At 41.0% G+C, this 20,604-nt stretch overlaps 1 protein-coding gene across 3 annotated transcripts in view; it reads right to left on the bottom strand.

The window, feature by feature from the left end:
- RNF220 (ring finger protein 220) overlaps positions 1-20,604 on the bottom strand; it is a gene marked incomplete at its 5' end in the record, with an annotated part of 335,258 nt that overhangs the window by 166,531 nt on the left and 148,123 nt on the right. The gene's annotated exons all lie outside the window — the stretch shown is intronic.

Below are 20,604 nucleotides of genomic sequence, written 5' to 3'. Positions count from 1 at the left end.
GCTACATAGATTGTTCCCACCCACCCGCACCTCCTCCAACAAAATATTCATTGGTCGTTTTTCTTAGATCCACGTTTTACACCTGGCAAAAGGGAAAATCACTCCAGAAAATGTTAGGTCTGAACAGGATCCCAGAACTCCACAGAAGACACTGGTTCTACTATGTAAGAGGTATATCCCTTCCAGAGACTAAAGAGAAGGTGATATATACGTTTTGTACCAGATGCCATATTTACTATCATTATGTGCCATTTAAGCTAGACTCAGCTACCGTATAAAGATCGAAAAGCATTAACCGAGACATTGCCTTTGTACAAAAAAGTTCAAGATCAACAGATTCACAGACTTTACTTTACATGGACAGTGGCCTTTGCCAAGATGATCCTCAAAGTGGCATCCTCTTGTTTGTCGCTATTGCCAGCATTAGATTCTCCTTATCCCAGCACCCCCATCAATCAGCAGCCACAGGGATGATCTGTTAATGTTTTTCCTATAGACAGACACATTATGTTTCTACGCTGCCTCTGCACACGCCATGTTTACACCCCTTCTCTCTCCAGGGAGTAAATCAACCAAATTGATACCAGCCGTGATTAATTGTGTATCTCGGACCAATCTTTCCTTGAGTCCCTCATGCGGGTGGCTTCCTCCTCCTTCTGCAACAATCCAGGGAAGAAAGGAGGCTCTGCATGGTTTGACGGATAGAGCCTGCCCAGGACGCAGCGAGATAAATTTGAGAGGCCTATGCTGGGCTGTCAGTGTTAAAGATGATGGATGGAGGAGGTGAGGCGGGAGGGACCCGTTGAGCTTGGTGTAATGGAGAAGGTTCCTGGGGGATGGATGTTTGCCTGGTGATTCTGCGTTAATCTCTGGGCCCTGCTGAGGTGCTGACGACTGATAACAAGGAAATAGGAATGACAACAATTTTTAGCCAAGAGATTCTTCACAAAAATGCCAAGCTGCCGGAGGTCTGACAGGCTCTGATTGAATGGGCATAGGGAGGGGGCAGCCACTTTGGTGAACATGCAAAAGATGGATCATTTTATTCCCCCGCCTGACCATCTACATTTATTATCATTCCTCCTAATTCCACCTCGCTTAGCAGCTTGTCACCACTGTTTCACTTCTGTCTGGTAGCTGATGGAATCAGACCTTTTGCGCAGGTGAGTCTGCAAGTTAATGTAACCAATGGCCAGCTTCTCTGGTAAAAAGCAGGCTGCTTAAAACAATGAGCCAGAAATGCTATACAAAAAAAGGAGGCATTTGAGGAGAGGTGATAGAGAGAATTGTTGAGAGGTTTGACCAAAGGGAATACAAAGAATGCTGCCAGCCAACCATCCTTCTTGTCAACTAGCTTTCTATTCTCATAATGAAAATGAAGCAGAACTTGTGGCCACCGTGCAAATAATTTATAGCCACATGTCTACTACTTTCCTAGTTGGCTGTGCTCAGAGAATCAGTAGCCACTTATAACTCACTTTTCCCTTCCAAAAAATTAACATGGAGATGCACCTTATCCTATTCATCTCTAGATTCATGCCAAGAATAACCCCCTTTTCTCCCTATCAAAGTAGGAGTTGGGCCAAGTTTGATGTTTCTTCCAATGGACTCTAAGACCAGATAAAATAATGAAATGGTGTAAAGTTCCAAGAGTCAGGACTCAGTACAAAAGAAATCTAGGACTCAGTACAAAAGAAACAATCTAGCAATGAATTCATTTAATTGCTGAGAAAGGGTTGATTCAACCTGTGGTTGTATCTACAAAGTCTGGAAATTCCTAAATCAAACACATTTTGCATATAATTTTCACAGAGAAATTAAAAAGAAAAAATCTGGACAGAAGATATCCAAAATGGATAGACTTACTAATCTACTGCTTTATATGTGAGTCACTTAATGATTTGTATTAGGATTCAACCTCTGCTGCAGAAATGAATCCTGGAATATAATATTAAAAAAAGTTCCTCTGAGCCTATACATAATATTTTTTTTATCACTGAGCAAACACAAAAGAGTTAAGCTTCAGCATTTCTTGTTTTAGAAATCAAGTCTTTGGTAAGGTATATGTCATCTAGATAAAAACCTACATTAAAAATTGTAGTTCTAACTAATGTGATGTTTTCACTTACTGTATATCCATTTTGAAAAATTGATGCCTAGCATTCACTTCTCTCACAACAGCATTGTCCCAAATAAGTTTCTATTTTTAAATAGAATCCATATCTTAAGATTCTGAAGTTCCATTCTGTCTGCCAAATCCTTTTATATGTATTTATACACTTTCATAATACCTACTCTAAAATCAGCTTCCAAGGCATTCAACTACGTAGTAAAAATTCATTTGAAGAGGAAAAAATTAAGGACTGATTCACTGATTCATTGTGGAGAAAAAGGTGCCACTCTAGAAATATTTACCTGAAACACATACAGGCACAAAAATGTAGCAAGAATTTTGATCTTAGTAACCTAGATATGTATTAACAAAACTAAGTTAAGCAATATAACAGTTTTATGGAGGATATAAATTGGGTTGTACTGCTATGTTATAGAAAGTTTGCACGATACCTCATGAAAATAGATTGTATTGTGGTCTGAAACGTTAATTAGGGAGACTGTAATAACCTTAGTAGCAATAAGCTTTCAGCAGATGCAAGAAATATGGATTGCAAAACAACACAAGCTGTTTCCACAGATTAAACAAAGTAATTGAAGGATAAAATTAAGGCATTTTGAAACCACATCTTAATAATCTACATGACATGTAACTGATTTTAAGGTTATGTGTATTGAAGAAAGTGTCATCATTGATCTGGCTTTTCTATTTGTAAGAAATACATATCAAAAATTGTTATATTTTTTCATTTTCTGGAATACTGAAACGCTGTTAATATATCAGGTGTGAGCAAGCCATAGCCCACAGCACCTGACATAGGCAGATGGATTTTATGATGAAACTTGTTTCCTTTACCCATTCAATGGTGTGAAATGGAGCATCTCCCATCTTTAACTTCTCCATCCCAAAACCACTCAAGAATTGCTGTTTTTCAAACCAATTTGGGCAAGGGTTCATTTTTTATTTTTATTTTTTTAATTCAGGACTTTAAACAGAGGAATAAGGGTTGAAGGGCTCTCTGTCAGGCAAACTGTTTTCAATCTTGTTCTTAGGTCTCCCTAAACAATTATATAGCAAAGGTGGCTTTTCTACTAGAAAATTCTCACTCCATCCCTCTCTTATCCTCCAAAGGTGTCATAAATTTTCAGCCTCTCTCAGTGACTTCATCACACCAGAAAACCTTCTATAGCTCCTTTGAAGGTCAACAAAGTTGTTGCTTTTCATATATTGCCCAACTTTTACAGATTGTACATAGATTCAGTCCTAGTTGGTTATGAACTGAGTGGCTTTCCAAATTACTACTGTACTTGTAAGCAAAGATGTGGCTCAGGATGGCTCTCAGACTATGTCCAACATGGAAAGTATGTTGGATGTCAAAGTATAGAAGGCATCAGCATACTGTATTTGAGTCAAAAGAGAAGTCTGAAAGCTATAGAGGTCAAGCCTCAAAATGCCTCACAATTCTCTTCTTGGGGCTAGGTTCTGCTAAATGTGACTAGACCAGTGTTTTTCAACCACTGTTCCGCGGCACACTAGTGTGCCGCGAGATGTTGCCTGGTGTGCCGTGGAAAAAATTGAAAAGTAATTATAAAATACTTTCTTTGTGTTTATTTGATTCCTATTCAAGAGAATTACTTTATATATAGTCAATATAGGCACAGAGTTAAATTTTTTAACATTTTCTAATGGTGGAGTGCCTCGTGATTTTTTTCATGAAACAAGTGTGCCTTTGCCCAAAAAAGGTTGAAAAACACTGGACTAGACTACGTATTGCAGGGGTGTCAAACTCAATTTCATTGAGGGCTGCATCAGCATTGCATTGCCCTCGGGGGGGAGGGGGTGCGGGGTGTGTGTGGCCAGGGTGTGCGTGGCTGGAGTGGGTGTGCGTGGCTGGAGTGGGTGTGGCCTAGTGGGTGGGCATGGCCAGCTCTACATTGTTCGCGTCAAGGGTGCCTGTGGGGGCCTGGGCAGGAGTGGGACAGATCTGAGGGACTCTGGCAGAAGGGGGTGGGACTGGGGCAAGTGCCAAGGCATGGTCCACTGGAGGAGCCTCACTGTTCCTCTTCTTCTCAGGCCATGCAAGGGGGGGCTGGATGGTGCCGTGGGCTGCCCGGAACCCCAGGCAGCAGAGGTCAAACACCCATGGCACCAAGTCCAGCCCCACTTCCCCAAGGGGGCGCCCAGCTGCACTTACCTCCTCCTCAAGGCTGCTGCTGCTGTGCTTGCTCTCCTTAGCCAGGTTGTCATGATGAGTATGAGGGAAAAGTCAGAGGGAGGCCCACTCCCTCTCCATGGGAGGAGACCCGGCTTTGTATCCAATGCTTCCTTAGCAATAGGATGGGAGACCCCTAGGATAGGCCAGGAGGAGGGGGCAAGGCGATGGTGAAAGGGCAGCAGGGCAGGACTAAGGCAGGACTTCCCTCAGACCTTCCCTCTCCTTCCTTCCTTCCTTCCTTTCTTCCTTCCTTCCTTCCTTCCTTCCTTCCTTCCTTCCTTCCTTCCTTCCTTAGAACAGAGTGATGGGAAAATATTTGAAATGAGGGAGGGAGAAAAACAGGCAAGAAACGCAGCTGGGAAGGTGTCACCCTTCGTGAGGAACGAAGAAATGCACCATTGCCTGGAAGTGGCCAGCATATGGCCCTCGCCTACTTCACATATCTGGCTTGGTGAGCTCTGGGGGAGGGGACACCATGAGCAGCATGAGAGTTGACGTTACCTGCGCAGTGCCGCCCTGCCCCCAGCCTGCCCGGTTTGGGCAGGCAGCAAGGCACTCTCCTCACAGTGCTGAGAGGCTAAGCCAGGCAGAGCGAATCTGAAAAGAAGCGCGACGCCCCCCAGCCTGTCCAGTTTCAGCAGGCAGCGTGGTGCTTTCCTCACAGCGCCGAGAGGCTGAGCCAGGCGGTGCAAATCTGAATAGAATTGCGACGCCGCCCAACCCCCAGCCTGTCTGGTTTTGGCAGACAATGAGGCACTCAGCCGAGAGGCTGAGCCAGGCAGTGCGAAGCTCGCCAGCTTTGCACTTTGCTGCCTGCTGAAACCGGGCAGGCTGGGGGCTAGGCAGCATTGCACTTCTCATCAGATTCACGCCACCCGGCTCAGCTCTTGGCACTGTGAGGAGAGCGCCCCACTGCCTGCTGAAACCAGGCAGGCTATGACTGGGCTGCATCGTGCTTCTTTTTGGATTCGTGCTGCCCGGCTCAGCCTCTTGGCGCTGTGAGGAGAGCGCCCCACTGCCTGCCAAATCCCTCCCCTGGAGCCCATCAAGCCGGATATGTGAAGTAGGCGAGGGCCATTTGCTGGGCACTTCCAGGTGATGGGTGGGGCCAATGCAGCAGGGGCCGGTCCCTCACTGTTTCAGCATAGATGGCCACCACAAAATTGTACATTGGCTCCTGGCTAGCCTGGGTCAGGGCCTAGGCAGCGAGGGCTGTTCCCTCAATGTTTTCAGGATGGCTTCGCGGGCCACATGAAACCACTTTGTGGGCTGCATCCGGCCCGCGGGCCTATTGGAACTGCAACATGAAGAAAGTGTAACAAAACTGAGTAAAGTGGAAAACAGTTATGTTAAGAAAAAAACAGAAGCACTAAATGGGATTTCAGATCTACTAAAAAAGCTGGAGCAATAAACCACTGTTTACTGAAAAAAAGTAAATTCACATAGCCATTTGGCGCATGGCCAGAAGCAATGTGCTCCTGTGTAATGGGATATCTGAGTAATTAATGCTGAGTACAGCCTATGATTTTGTAGTGTGTTGCTATGTTTCTTAGAGTAGAATGAGTGTAGCATAAAAACCATTTGTTCTTATACTACACACTATTTATAAAAGCCATATGCCAGAAGCATGATGCAATTTAGTTAGAAAAAACAAAAAGGGAGATTGGAGCACCTCTTTTGGTGAATTGAGTGCAAACAAACTAGTATATTGGGAATATGGACTGATGGTGATGTGCAATTGTTTTGCCATGTACAGTCTTATAATTTATTAATGTGTTAGTATCACAACTCAACCCACTTTGGATAGAACTCTGCTGCTATAATAAGCAAATAATCAACTTCTAGTGGAGCATGTGTTGAAACAAACACAGAACGATATGACAATTTACCATCTTCAATATAACAGGAAATAAGCCTTAACAGAAATGTAGAAATGGGAGAAATTACATGTACTTAAGCATATTTAATTTCACAACACAACCTGCTGTGCTTAACCAACATGGAAATAAATAGGTACCGGTATATAGATAGCACAAACTCTTTGGATTGGAGAAACAAATTGGATTGTTCACTTTTTGAGCTAGTCTAGACCATTTAACAAGTAATATTTAGAAGGCAGGGAAATTTAGGGGCTACCCATCTGTCCTTGATATGGACCTGCAAATAAGTGTTTATAATTGGGCATAAAGAAATTACAGAGCTGAAATGGAGAAACTGTAGTCTTCTCAATGTTGTTGAACGACAATTCCCAGCAAATATGCAGTGGTGGGGAACACTGGGAGCACCGACACAGTAATATCACAAAGGCTATCGGTTGTACATCCTGGAATACAACATTTGTTGTGCTTTCTGTCTCATATTGGAGTTCGTTTTCTCCTGCCAAAAAAGCGACACATAATTACTGCAATACTTTCAGCAGCGTTTGCTTTGCTCTGAACAGCAACTAAAATTAGAAGTGAATTAAATTTTGCTTTCAGTTTAAAGGATATCTTTATCTACAGGAGATGAGGGAGATTCTGTTATTTGAATAGGAATCCTGCAATATTTGCATGGGGGATTGGGGGAGGGAAGATTTGGCAGTGGCAAAATATGGTCTAAAACTTCCTAATTTTGATACACTTCCTATTGGAGCGCAAAGTAATACAGACGCGGAATAAGTGAACTTTATTCCAGGATTCCCCAGCCTTATAAGAAGCATCATGGTGTAAAATATTAAATCAGTGACCATCCTAGAATACATCGGCACTGAAAACAGCTATAGTGACACAGCTGTGCAGGGGTAAGGTGGTAGATGGCTTATCCATACTATGGTATTTCTAAGCTGTAGATTAATGCTTTTTTCCACCATTCATCTTCCTGCTATGGTATTAAAAAACAACCCACTGCTGGGAACACATTAGTGACTTGCAGCAGATTTTTCTTTGTGATGATAATTACAAAAAATAGGGAGACAATAACTATTAATATTTTATTGCAGTCTTTAATGAGCTAAAGCAGATCATATCGCAGTCCACTGGAACTTGGTTATTCTTCTATTCTTACCACCCTTCTCCCAAAGGGAAGGGGGATTTCCTTCCTGACAAGCCTTAACTGCATTATATATTCATACTGTCTAGCATGTTTTTAGAATGCAAACAATCCTCTTTATCCTTATTCTTAGGGTTTATGCATGTTACCTGATTCCACAAAAGATCCAAACATCTTTAAGCCTACAGTCAAGAGGAGAATCTGTTTTGCAACAAGAGGCTCAAAGGTGGGCTAGTTAAGAATGTGTCCCAGAGGGACTTGGGGAATGAGCTGTAGGATAGGGAAGTATAATCTTTTTGTTGGCTGGGGGCTACAATGTGCTTCTCTGTCTAGTTGAAGGCCACAAGATGACCCTCCAATGATATTACCAGAAGGTATAAGGGCAATGAGGTTAAAGATGGGGATATCAGAGGTTCTGGGATGCAAACCTGTACCATTCCCGGGTTTGAAACTGCCAAAATTGGTCTGAAATTATTCCACTGAAATGTGATTGCAAAAGAACAGAAATTAGTAATCCAATTTGGGGCACTCAGCAGGGGGTTAAGGATGGAAAATGGCAACAGCTTGCTACTACTGTACCATTTCCATTTCTGAAAAAGAAATCACAGTGCCCCAAATTGGCATTTTGCCACTGAATTTTGTTGGCACTGTATTGGGATGTTGAGGGATCTTTGTGCTGTAAGCTGTAACATTCATTACATAACAACTGACTTGCATTTAAGCCCACTTTTAAGCATTACTCATTTATATTTAAGTCCACTTTTCTCAAGATTAAATTTATACTTAAAACTACTTTTTGTTTCTCTTTTGTATGGAGAAGGTGGAAGATAAATGTATTTAAATAGCAGAGCATAAGAATTCTCAATATAGGGTTAGACAAAAAAATAGCTTGGGAAAACTAAAAAAGCAGGCAAACAAAATTCATGACTAATATAAAATCAAAGGCAGTATAGCTATATTTTAAAAGATTACTTAAGATTTTAAAAAATAGTAAATGTCAGGTCTTCTTGTTTGAATTGTGAGATTTTAATTTCATGTTTTTCAATGTCAATTATTACTGAAACATTTTCCAATCAAATACTAAGTATATTAATCATAATCATAATAGTAAAGTTGGAAGGGACCTTGGAGATCATCTAGTCCAACCCCCTGCTCAGGTAGGAAACCCTATACCATTTCAGACAAATAGCTGTCCAGTCTCTTCTTAAAAACTTCCAGTGTTGGAGCATTCACAGCTTCTGGAGGCAGGTTGTTCCACTGATTAATTGTTCTAACTGTCAGGAAGTTTCTCCTTAGTTCTAGGTTGCTTCTCTCCTTGATTAGTTTCCATCCGTTGCTTCTTGTTCTGCCTTCGGGCGCTTTGGAGAATATTAAGGTTATGTGGTTCTGAGTATATTATAAGATGCTGCAGCAGCAAGGTTATTTATTCATGCCTGAGTAACTAGCTGAGTAATAAACCAGCACTAATTTATTAGTGACTAGGTTCATAGTGCATGACGAAACAGTGAATTTTGTTCAATTTTGACTCTGCAGGTTGCACAAACCCAAATACTGGTAGCTTGGAGGATATGGCTAAAAGTATTTTACTTGTGAATCCACTCCACATGGTTAATACAACAAACCATGGTTAAAATAACATACTGTGCTGTGAACCCAACCATATTTGAAAACTGCAGAAGCAGCTTCATAAAGTTGTATGGTAAAGATGGAATAATGGTTCAAGACATCTTTCTATGAAATGACAACTGGCAAAATAGCCTTCTACAATCAAATACTCTGCAAATATGATAACTATCTGAGTCAACGTAGGAGCACCTACAACAGGTGCAAATAATATGGAAGGAACCAAAGGTACGGGGCTGGGGAAGAGTTTGGAAATGTAACTACCATCTTGACAGGTTTTCCACCATATCAGTGGATATACATAGTAGGAAAGACTCCTGATGAGTCTAGTTGCCATTATGCTTCATGCAGGTTTTTTAAAGCAAGGGATCAACAACTAATCAGTATCCTGCACAGCTGGATGGGGAGATAGGATGGAAATAGCTCTTATGATAATCAATACCTTATATAGCCACTTTTTCTTCAAAACAGGAAGACTCAGCACTCCTATATTTGGTTCATTTTAAAACTTCCTATGTCTGTTCCACAAAACCAGTTTGGTGTAGTGGTTAAGGCATAAGCCTAGAAATTGGGAGGTTTGCAGCCTTAGTCATAAGGACATTTGACTGACCTACGGGGAGTCACTTTCTCTCTGCCCTGGGAAGGAGGCAATGGCAAACCACATTTGAAAAAGTTCTGCTTCCTGAACTCTTTCTTTTGTAACCATCATCCAAAACTGCAAAAAAATCTGCAGTGCCCAAAAAACTGCAGACTTGTCCAGGGTCTTCTCCAAGAATTGAACATCTTTGAATGAAAGAAAAAAAACCCCCAGTCTGTTCTAAAAGAGAAGACTACAACAGACACTTCCCCAAAACTGTAAATCTGTCACATGTCTGATGGAGCAGAAAGCAAACAAGTACTGTTATAAGAAACAGATCAGACCTACAATGTTTTGTTTCCACAAGCTGCCATGCTTTTTACTTGGCAAAGAAAATCTTGGAGTTTATCCTCAGTGGGAGGTAAGAAACAAGGTCTAGGTTTCCCTGCACCTGTAGCCAGGGAGCCTGGCCAAAAGGAAGTAAGACAGGGCTAGCATATGGCTGGTGTTCAGAAATACACAATTACTTCAACAGCCTCCATGAGCAGCAGGGAGACTTAATGTGCTGACAGCACTGCATTTTTTACCTTTAGTCAATACGAGAAAGGCCCCAGACTATGATTCTAAACATCTGGATTCCATCAATCTGTGATCCATCATCGCCTATTGGCATTCGACCATTGCCTAGCCAGAGCAATGCTGCTTGTTTTTATTAATATGTCAAATACATTATCCATGTAATACACTTGTCTTCCTTTTCCCCTAAACTCCCCCCCCCCGAACTTCTCCACTGCTTCTGTGGAACATATTTGAATTTATAATAGATCAGTTTGCATTACATGTCTGTACATCATAATTTGTCAAGTTTAATAGAACTTAGTAAGAAGAGAAGGGGGGAAATGCATTCACGTCATGTATGTTTACTGTTGAAATGTCCGCATAACTTTATTTCTCTTCTTATTCCTATAAATTGGAGGAAACGCCTTGTTTGGGAATCACCAACTTTATTCTCAAATCATTGCTTATCATTTTCCCTATTTCTCACACCTCTCTTCTAAATACTGTATTGTATACCATACCACAAAACAGTTTGCACTGAGCGGTAAGTAAAATTCCCTCTCTCTGTGTGGCCTAGATTTCTAGTGCTGAGAATTAGTGCTGACTACATTTCTTACAGAACCCTCACTTGGAGTTTTAACACAACCGTGACAAGGAAGACATGTTCAATCTAAAGATTAGATTCTATTAGAGAAAAATAATGCATTTCTTTTTGGCTGTAAATTAAAACTAACATTTGTGAAAGAAAGATGGTTTCTCAGTTTGCAATAAAAAAGTCTTGTATCATCTGATTAGGAATTGTGGCATTATTCACTTGATACAACAGAATACGTTCAGTTTCCCCAGATTGGCAATAGTCTGGCAATGTGTTCGAACTCAGAATTCATGACTGAAAACTGTGTGAGTTTCAAGAAGCAGTTATAACAGAAAATGGATTAAAAAGGCACTACCTCTTGAAGATTTCCACATATTGCTTTTAATGTCTTCACAAGGAGGCATTACGAAGTATGGTAGAGTGAGAGAAGTGGCCCAGTTTACCATAAAATCCTTAGATTTTTTGCTCTTCCTTATAACCAGAAAGCCATGGATTCCCAAATCACAATTACAGAGGCAGAAGCAATGAAATACTCACTTAGATTTTGTGGTATGTTTATTTGCAATGGAACAGATGATTCACAAACTGTACCAGCAAGCTCTAATTCCAGTTGAAATCCATGCAATGATATAAACATTTCTTGTCAAACTTTAAACATGGCTTTTCCCATCTGAATTATCACAGGTGTCCAAAATAGTTAGCAAACATTTCCAAGGAAGCACAACATCCCTCTCACTGATTCAGATGCTTTGCATCCCACCAGGCTCGCCTCCCACCAGGCTCAAGGTTGACTCAGCCTTCCATCCTTCCGAGGTAGGTAAAATGAGGACCCAGATTGTTGGGGGCAATAAGCTGACTTTGTAATAATGCCGCTTGGGGGGTGTATGAAAGCCCTAATAAGCAGGCATATACATAGAATGAAGGCTACTGCTAAGCTTGTAAGCCGCCCTGAGTCTTCGGAGAAGGGCGGGATATAAATGGAATTTTTTAAAAAAAAATGCAATAGATTTGCATTTCCTTATGCAATAAGTAATAACAAAATAGTAAATTGTAAACTGTTCTCCAGGTCAAGCCTGACTCGTTTCACGGACACATCCAATCTTGCTTTCTTGGCAATACAACAGTACAAACCTGCCTTGTTCTAAGGTTTTTAATGGGGCTCCCACTCTAGTCCGCAACTTGAAATTTTCTCTGAGCTTTCTTGTTCAAATTTCAACCTAATACTGCTATATTTATTTCTTTGTGCAAGTTATATGGCCACCCATCTTATCATTACAACTCCAGGCAGCTAACATATAAAAACAATGAAAATACATATCAAAACAAATTAGAATATTGCTTAATATTTTGAAGATCCATCATGGTCAGTCAGGGCTAACACTACTGTAACTATTAACCGTAGCATCCAAAAATCCTAACAAGCATTGTCTGTGCACACCTATTTAGCTTGATGTCCTTGAAAAGAATAAATTGTTATTTCATTCACTGCACTATAGTTAAGGTAGTTTGAGAGGTATTGACATTTCTGAATCCAAATATGCTTTCTTTTTGGGACAACTGGTTTTTCGATATTGACTTTTGACAGCCTCCATTTTTCTAGTCAGGATTATTTCCTGAGGAAATGATGTCAGATTTCCTTAAACAGGCAACACTCAATGACTCTTCAGTAAGAATTGCACATTACTATCAAGCTCACAAAACCAAATTTCCCCTTACAAGATTTAATTTGATTTTTGATATAATGGGTTAAGATTAAAGAGATCTCATTAAAATGAAATACAAATACAAATTCACCTCAAGACATACACACTGCAGCTGTCCTCATGTTTTACTAAAAAGTGCTTGATCTCCATTTTTTTTTCAGGAGAGAAAATCTAAGAGGTGTTTACCCCCCCTGCTGACACTGTTGCTTTACTTATTAAATGCAAACTTATTCAGCTGTGGGATATAAATATTTTGTCTCTAATGCCACCAAGCCAGCATCTTACCTGCTTGGAGGAAAAAAAATGCACTCAGAGAATGTTAAGATCTCTGTCCAGGAAACACATCTACCTTTCCTGAGTGAGGATGCTCCTGTGTGAAATGGCTAGGAATCCATACTGATGGAATCTCAACAAATAGCACGTATGCAGAAAGGAGTAAATTGAGAAAAGGGAACAGCAGTAAGAGATCTCCCAGTTGAATTGTGCATTCCTGACTTTATTTAATTGCCATAAAAGACGAATACATAATTTTTATGTAGAATTAAGGGAATAATCTTTTCCTTGCCAGCAATCTGCATTTCTTAGCTATGCTTATCTTTGACTAGAAGACCTGTGGGGAAAGGCACAACTCTGGAATAGCTGGCTGGGTCAATTTGGGTCGATCATTCTCTCTCAGCCCAACTCACCTTCACAGGGTTGTTGTTATTCTTGTTGTGGGTAAAATGGGAGGAAGAAGGAGTATTAGGTATGTTTACCACCTTGAGTTATTTATAAAAATAATAAAGGCAACAAAATAAATAAACACAAAATAAATAAATACACAAACAAATATCAGGAAAGAAAGCTTCTAAGTAAATTTCAGAATTGGAGATTCTATTAGTGGTTTACCTTGCATTTTTCAGCAGGGGGCACTGTAAAGTGGCCATGAAAACCAAGTCTGGAGCACATTATGTGCTATTTCAGCATAAACCTCTCCTGAAAGAGGGCACTGGAGAATTGGCAGAAGAGAAGGCATCAATGTAGTGGCTATGCTGTTTTGTCTGTGCTTTGCATTTATTTTATTTTCTCAACTCAGGATCATTCATATTTTACAGATGGAAGAAAATAAAGGTGATAAACATAAAGTAAGATTTACGACTAGGTCTCCCAGATCCAAGTCCACTTTTCTCTATTTTGGAGACAAGTGGTACTTGTGAAGGGAGTTCAATTTATGCAAAAGACATGCTATCTTTACTGTATATAATGCTCTTTCCATACAGTGCACAGATACATTTGTCACCCTAATAATTAAAACTATGAAAATCAACATCTCCCCAAATCCTATGAAATGCAGCAGCTGAAACAAGATTTGACTGGGCATAAGACAAAGACTGAAAAGCAGCCACCTTGGGGCTAATCTGAAAGCCTTGTTCAATGTATAGCCAGGGCTTTATCCCTGAACTTATTTTCTTTTCATCTTTTTATCCCCAGCGTCCTACCTCACTTCTCAGGACAGAAATTAGTTTTACAGTCATGAAGTGTTTACATTTTTTCCCCCCAGCAAACAGGCAATAGTAAACAATAAATGCTCGGCAGCAAAATTGAATTTATAACTGCATTATGGTGCCAGATAACGCCCTAAAATAACAGCCCCGATAAGGAAATTCGATTTGATTGTCTCTGCACATCAGCTCGGGCTCATCTGTAGCCAGGGCCTCCCCATAATAATTTTCAATTGGGTTTGTAAACCTTATTTGTCCTTAAATATTTCTGTCATTTTTCATGGCTGGAGACAAATCTTTCCCAATACAGCAGTAGATGTATGGGCTCTTTAGTGAAGAATTGTATGGGTGAGGGTGGTATCATCTCTGTGCTTTGCCAGAGGCATGGGGAAAACATCTTCATATTTTCAGGCAGGAGCAGTGTGAGGTAAAGGTGGGGGTTGGGACTGGGAGCAGGCGCTGACAGCCGTAAGTCCAATCCATCACACTGCTGACAAGGAAAAATCACAGACCAGAAATTGAGTTTGATTCACATGGGACAACTGAACAAATTAATAGACCATTAGCCAAGCGGTGACCTGAGAAATAATGGGCGGATGCTGCTCCATAAGGCTAGAGTTAAGAGTTATTTTAAATATGCACATTCACTCAAACCCAGCTAAATTCTAATCCAGCATGGTTTGGGGAATCTGAAATCTGGTTTTAATGCCAGTTTTAGAACAAGTCTTGTAAAGATGGTAACTAATTCAAAGCCTCAAAGCTGACACATTTAGGGTACTGTGGGCATACACATCCCTTCCTATATCCCTTCAAAGAGCACACAAAGATAAAACAAGCTTATTGGATAAAAGTAACAACAGGAACAAGACAAGTTTTCTATATATTGGAAGCTGTCACTTATTTTCAAACTAATATTTAAAGATACCATTGATGAATATTTACACATTGTGAGTATTTTAGCTATTTTAGAAAGCAATTTTCTTATTTGTATCATTCTTATTTAAATCCAATTATTCTGCTGGCCTTGTGTCACAACATGGGGCAATGAGTTCCAAAGTTAAATTATGAGAAGGCATTTTCTATTTAAACTCCCTCTTCGTTCAACTGATTTATACTTAAAGATAGCAATTTCAAAATCCTACAACTACAATAAGATGTAGGTAAGGCTGTCTTTACATTTTTCTCTCTCTCTATGATTTACTCTTTGCAAGAAATGAATTTCATTTGTCTTTCTACTGCTATCCCCCTCCCCACATGATATATCTATTCCTAGCTAACACCTTATATCCTGGCTGAAAATTGACTGTCATAAATTTCTTAACTGGTTTCTACGCACTAAAGATTTTTTGCGAAGCAGGATTTCTCATACTGTATCATAGCTGGGGGAAACACAGGGATTTGTCCTTAACAATTACAGACACTTTCTATACACCTATTTAGGAAAAACAGAAAACTTGACACTTATTGGGAAATACCAACGTATCCAAATATCTGAGGGAGGGAGGGAGGGAGGGAAGGAGGGAGGGAGGGAGGGAGGGAGGGAGGGAAGGAAGGAAGGAAGGAAGGAAGGAAGGAAGGAAGGAAGGAAGGAAGGAAGGAAGGAAGGAAGGAAGATAAAATGGTAGAATATTTATCTTGCCCAGTAGTCAACCTCAGCCTTGCAAGAAATGTAGGCAGCTCTCATTTAGTGACTGACTCATTTAGCAACCATTCAAACTCTGATGAAAAAGTAACTGCAACCAGTCTTTGCATTTACAACTTTCACAGGTCTGTAAAGCAAAGGAAAACTGAAGTAAAATCATAAGCATGGTTATGATGGTTGTATTTAGCAACCACTTCACTTAAGAACTGAGTTGCTGGTAACAATTGTGGTCATTAAAGGAGGTTTAGTTACATAGCTACATAGAACTGTACTGGCAATGTGATACCTACAGTAATCAGTGGGTCCAAAAGAACTGCCGGTGTCTCCAAAAGAGGCTTGTGATTCCAATTTCTCCTTTCTAATGACACTATAGAGCGAGAGAGGTTAGAAAGATCAATGCTGTGCAGATCATGGGATTTCATTCTATGACCAACTGAAGAATGAGTCAGGTCAGCAACACTGCATTCTCCAGCTCTGAAGAATGCAATGGCACTGCTTCACCTTTTTCTTCTTGGGAGCCGGCTCCATGAGTTGCAGGCAGAGTGGAAGCTTTCTTCAACGACAATTCAGGGACTAAAGCAGCAGTTTGGACTCTTGGGGTAGACCAAAGTGGAAAGCTTTGCTTACCAGAAGCTCAGAAGCAAGCCCACTACTCCCAATATCGTAAACAGGACAAATGAGTGGTAGCAGCCTTCAGACATGCTCTTACCAAAATGTTATCAAACATTTAGATCCATGCCCCATAGGCACTAGTTTCTTACATAACATTCCTTTGCTCACTGTGGCTTCCATTGGAAGAACAAGAACACAGAACATCACTACCAAACATAGGCCGACTATTCAGTGATTTAAACCTCTATAAGGGGAAACACTATCTTAGCCAGGCAGAATAGATATTTAATCATGCAATCAACACATCACTGAAAAGACCACACAAACAAACATATAGTATTACTAGAAGGCCAAACTGCTGTTAGTATATTACACTTTTGTTTCCCTGAATGCAGCCAGCATTCTGTTTCACCTTTGTATGTAGAAATGAGAAGAACAAACAGTTGGTCTAGTGCACAGGTCGGTAACCCGCGGCTCTGGAGCTGCATGTGGCTCTTTCAGCCTTCTCCTGTAGCTCCCAGTCATCCTCTGCCATTTGCAGAGAGAGAGAGACACAGAGAGAGGCACTTGCGCTCCCCCGCCTCTCTCTCTGTATGTATAAAAAAGAGAGTGGACTCACGCTGTTCTCTGACAAGCTGACAAGCTTATTGGGTGGGGTTCCTGCCTTTGCTGCGTCTCCACAGGAAGCAGCAGAAGGCAGAAAGCAGCATCTCTCTCTCTCTCTCTCTCTCTCTCTCTCACACACACACACACACATACACACAGGGGGGGGGGAAAGAGGCCTGGCAGATCAAGGGCAGGAGAGCCAGCCCAATAAGAATGTGTGTCAGCTTGTCGGAGAACAGTGTGAAACCAGCTTGCCAGGTGAGCAGAAGATCGGAGAGAGGGAGAGAGAGGGGGGAGAGAGAGAGAGGGAGGGAGAGGGAGAGGGAGAGAGAGAGGGAGAGGGAGAGAGAGATAGAACTCATGCACAGCAGCCTCTATTTCTTTTTAATTAAACTCTTCAATAAAGCTCCCCCCGCGCATGTGCGCACGTGCAAGTTTTGCGGCTCCCAGTGTTTTCTTTTCTCTGGAAAACGGGTCCAAGTGGCTCTTTTGAGTGTTTAAGGTTGCCAACCCCTGGTCTAGTGGCTAAGGCACTAGGCTAGAAACCTGGAAATGGTGAATTCTAGTCCCGCCTTAGTCATGAAAGCCAACTGAGTGATTTTGGGCCAGTCACTCTCTCTCAGCCCAATTCACTTTAAAGGGTTGTTGTGGTGGGAAAAATGGGAGGAGGGAGGAGTATTAGATCTGTTCACTACCTTATTTATAAAAATACTAAATGTGGGATAAAAATCTAATAAATAAATCTAGATTGTAACTACACAGAAATGCAGATGTGGATTGGGCTTACAAAGACTGACTGGCCTAATGTCACCCAGTCTGCTTTTATGACTAAGGCAAGATTGGAATTCATGGTCTCCTGGTATAATAATAATAATAATAATAATAATAATAATAATAATAATAATAATAATAATAATAATAATAATAATAAGAAGAAGAAGAAGAAGAAGAAGAAGAAGAAGAAGAAGAAGAAGAAGAAGAAATAAGTTGGAAAGGACCTTGGAGGTCATCTAGTCCAACCCCCTGCTCAGGCAGGAAACCCTATACCATTTCAGACAAATGGCTGTCCAGTCTCCTCTTAAAAACTTCCAGTGTTGGAGCATTCACCACTTCTGGAGGCAGGTTCCACTAGTTAATTGTTCTAACTGTCAGGAAGTTTCTCCTTAGTTCTAGGTTGCTTCTCTCCTTGACTAGTTTCCATCCATTGCTTCTTGCCCTGCTTTCAGTTGCTTTGGAGAATAGCTTGTCTCCCTCTTCTTTGTGGCAGCCCCTGAGATATTGGAACGCTGCTATCATGTCACCCCTCACCCTTCTCTTCGTTAAACTACATATACCCAATTCCAGCAACTGTTCCCTATATGTTTTAGCCTCCAGTCCCCCAATCATCTTTGTTGTCCTTCTCTGTCAACATCTTTTTTACATCGTGGTGACCAAAACTGGATGCAATATTCCAGGTGTGGCCTTACCAAGGCATTGTAAAGTGGTATTAGTACTTCACGTGATCTTGATTCTATTCCTCTGCTAATGCAGCCTAGCACTGTGTTGGCTTTTTTGGCAGCTGCAGCACACTGCTGTTCATATTGAAGTGATTGTCTACTAGGACTCCGAGATACCTCTCACAGTTACTACTATTGAGCAAGGTACCACGCCCTATAATATACCTGTGCATTTGCTTCCTACATACCTTAGTTAGCTGACTAGCAAAAAGTTCACCTATTTCAGGGGTGTCAAACTCAATTTCATTGAGGGCCGCATCAGCATTGCGGTTGCCCTCAGGGGGCCAGGTGTGTATGGCCAGGATGGGCGTGGCCTACTGGGTGGGCATGGCTAGAGTGCGTATGGCCTACTGGGTGGGCGTGGCCAGCTCTACATCGTTCGCATCAAGGGTGCCTATGGGGGCCTGGGCAGGAGTGGGACAGATCTGAGGGTCTCTGGCGGAAGGAGGGTCTCTGGGCCAGGGCCAAGGCAGTGGGGGCCGTTTCCTCACTGTTTCCAGGATGGCTTCGCGGGCCACATGAAACCACTTCGCGGGCCAGATCCAGCCCCCGGGCCTTGTGTTTGACATGTCTGACCTATTTCCTCTGCTTGGTTGCGTGGCCTATAGTATACACCTATGGCAATGTCATTTTTTTCACCTTTTATATTGACCCAAATGCATTCAAGTTTACAGTTTTCATCACTGTTGTGCTCTATTTCTGTAAAGATAAAGTTATTTCTTACATAAAGAGCAACTCCACCTCCTCTTTTGTTTAGTCTGTTTCTTTTAAATAATTTAAATCCCTCTAGCTGTGTGTTCCATTTGTGGGTTTCGTTCCACCATGTTTCCGTAATGGCAGCAATATCATATCCGCCCTCATTTACTTGATGCCTTAACCACTAGACCAAACTAGCTCATCTAAATCTCTTCCTAACAAAATTCAGTGGTAGGTTCAACCTCATTCCCCCGTGCCACGTCAGAAGAGCTGACAGAAACATGATGTTCCAAAGCAGAACCACATATCAGGGTGGAGAAACAAAAACCTGCCCACCCAACCCCCCTCTATTCTTGTCAGCAATTATGTTAGGTGCAAGCACCCAGAATCATTCTGTGACTAGGTCCAAAGAAACATTATATCTACAGACTGTCTGCCTTCCCTTGAGAAACGGCAGATTTAGACCTAAGGGTTTGACCTCAGACATTACCTTCCCTGAACCAACTCCAAGCGGGAATGTCTTTTATTCCCCATAGAGAGGCCCCCTCACCTTCCCCTAGTGATTCCACCACATATAATCGATAATTATGATACAGGCATTCAATTCTATAAGAGGAGTTAAAGGTGGTCATAGCCAATTTTTATCATCCAGATGGTATTATTATTATTAAGGTTCGTCACCCGGTTCAGACTGGATTTGGCATTCTGTCTACCTATTGACTCCTTTCCAATGGCCTGGGATAGGCATTATTATTTGTTAAATTTATTTGCCACTCATCTCACTATGGAGCTACTCTGAGCTGCTTAAAACAATAAAACGGGGGGAAATGATAAATTTAATGTATTTGCAACTTCCTGGCAATGTTATATTCTGCATTACCTGTATAATTTTAGCAATTATCTATCAATATATGTCTTAGAAATTATATTTTATATACTCAATAAGATAATAAAATATTAATATAAAATATAACATTTCAGTCTTTAACAACAGCCTCCATATATGATATTACAGTACAAGCCTGGATGCTGAGTATCAGTTCTCCAAGCAGAGTTAGTAAAAAAAATATTTGTTAGATAACTCAGCTGTGACAGTTACTGAAACTCCAGATATAAGGATCCTTCCATCCCAGAAAATAGACACTGAAGTCTTTGGAATATAGTGCAAAGTGGAATAATTGCACTGTAACATGCAAAATAAGTAATAGAACTGCATTTATGTATTTGCTAAATGAAACTGTTATCCCAGAACTGTTATATACAGAATTCATTTATTCAGTTGCACGCATTATTTTTGAAGTGTGAAATACTGTGCATTAATTTGAAAGTCTTTCTTTCCTTTGTCTCCTTGGGAGATAATCAGGTAAACTATAATAAAAACACACATATCCCATTTACCTTTTCAGCCCTATGAGCTTGGAGGGTTTCAATTACCAGATTCTGGGATTTAGTGCTTACAGCTTTTTGGTGTGTGTAAGATTTATTAGAAGGTTTAGTATCAGTGAAGAATTCACGCATTTACTCCCTTGAGCTGGGCTTCCACCTAGAGCCTCTAAATCATGATCCTAAAGATGGGTCACTGTCACATAGGGAATTAGCACCATTAGTGTGTTCTGCTGATGATTAATGATCATGTATGTGTAGTCCTTTTGGTCTTGCT

This window comes from Vipera ursinii (genome assembly GCF_947247035.1).
Source record: "Vipera ursinii genome assembly, chromosome: 3".
NCBI classification, from domain to species: Eukaryota; Metazoa; Chordata; class Lepidosauria; order Squamata; family Viperidae; genus Vipera; species Vipera ursinii.
This window is presented reverse-complemented; position numbering and strand designations above follow the sequence as displayed.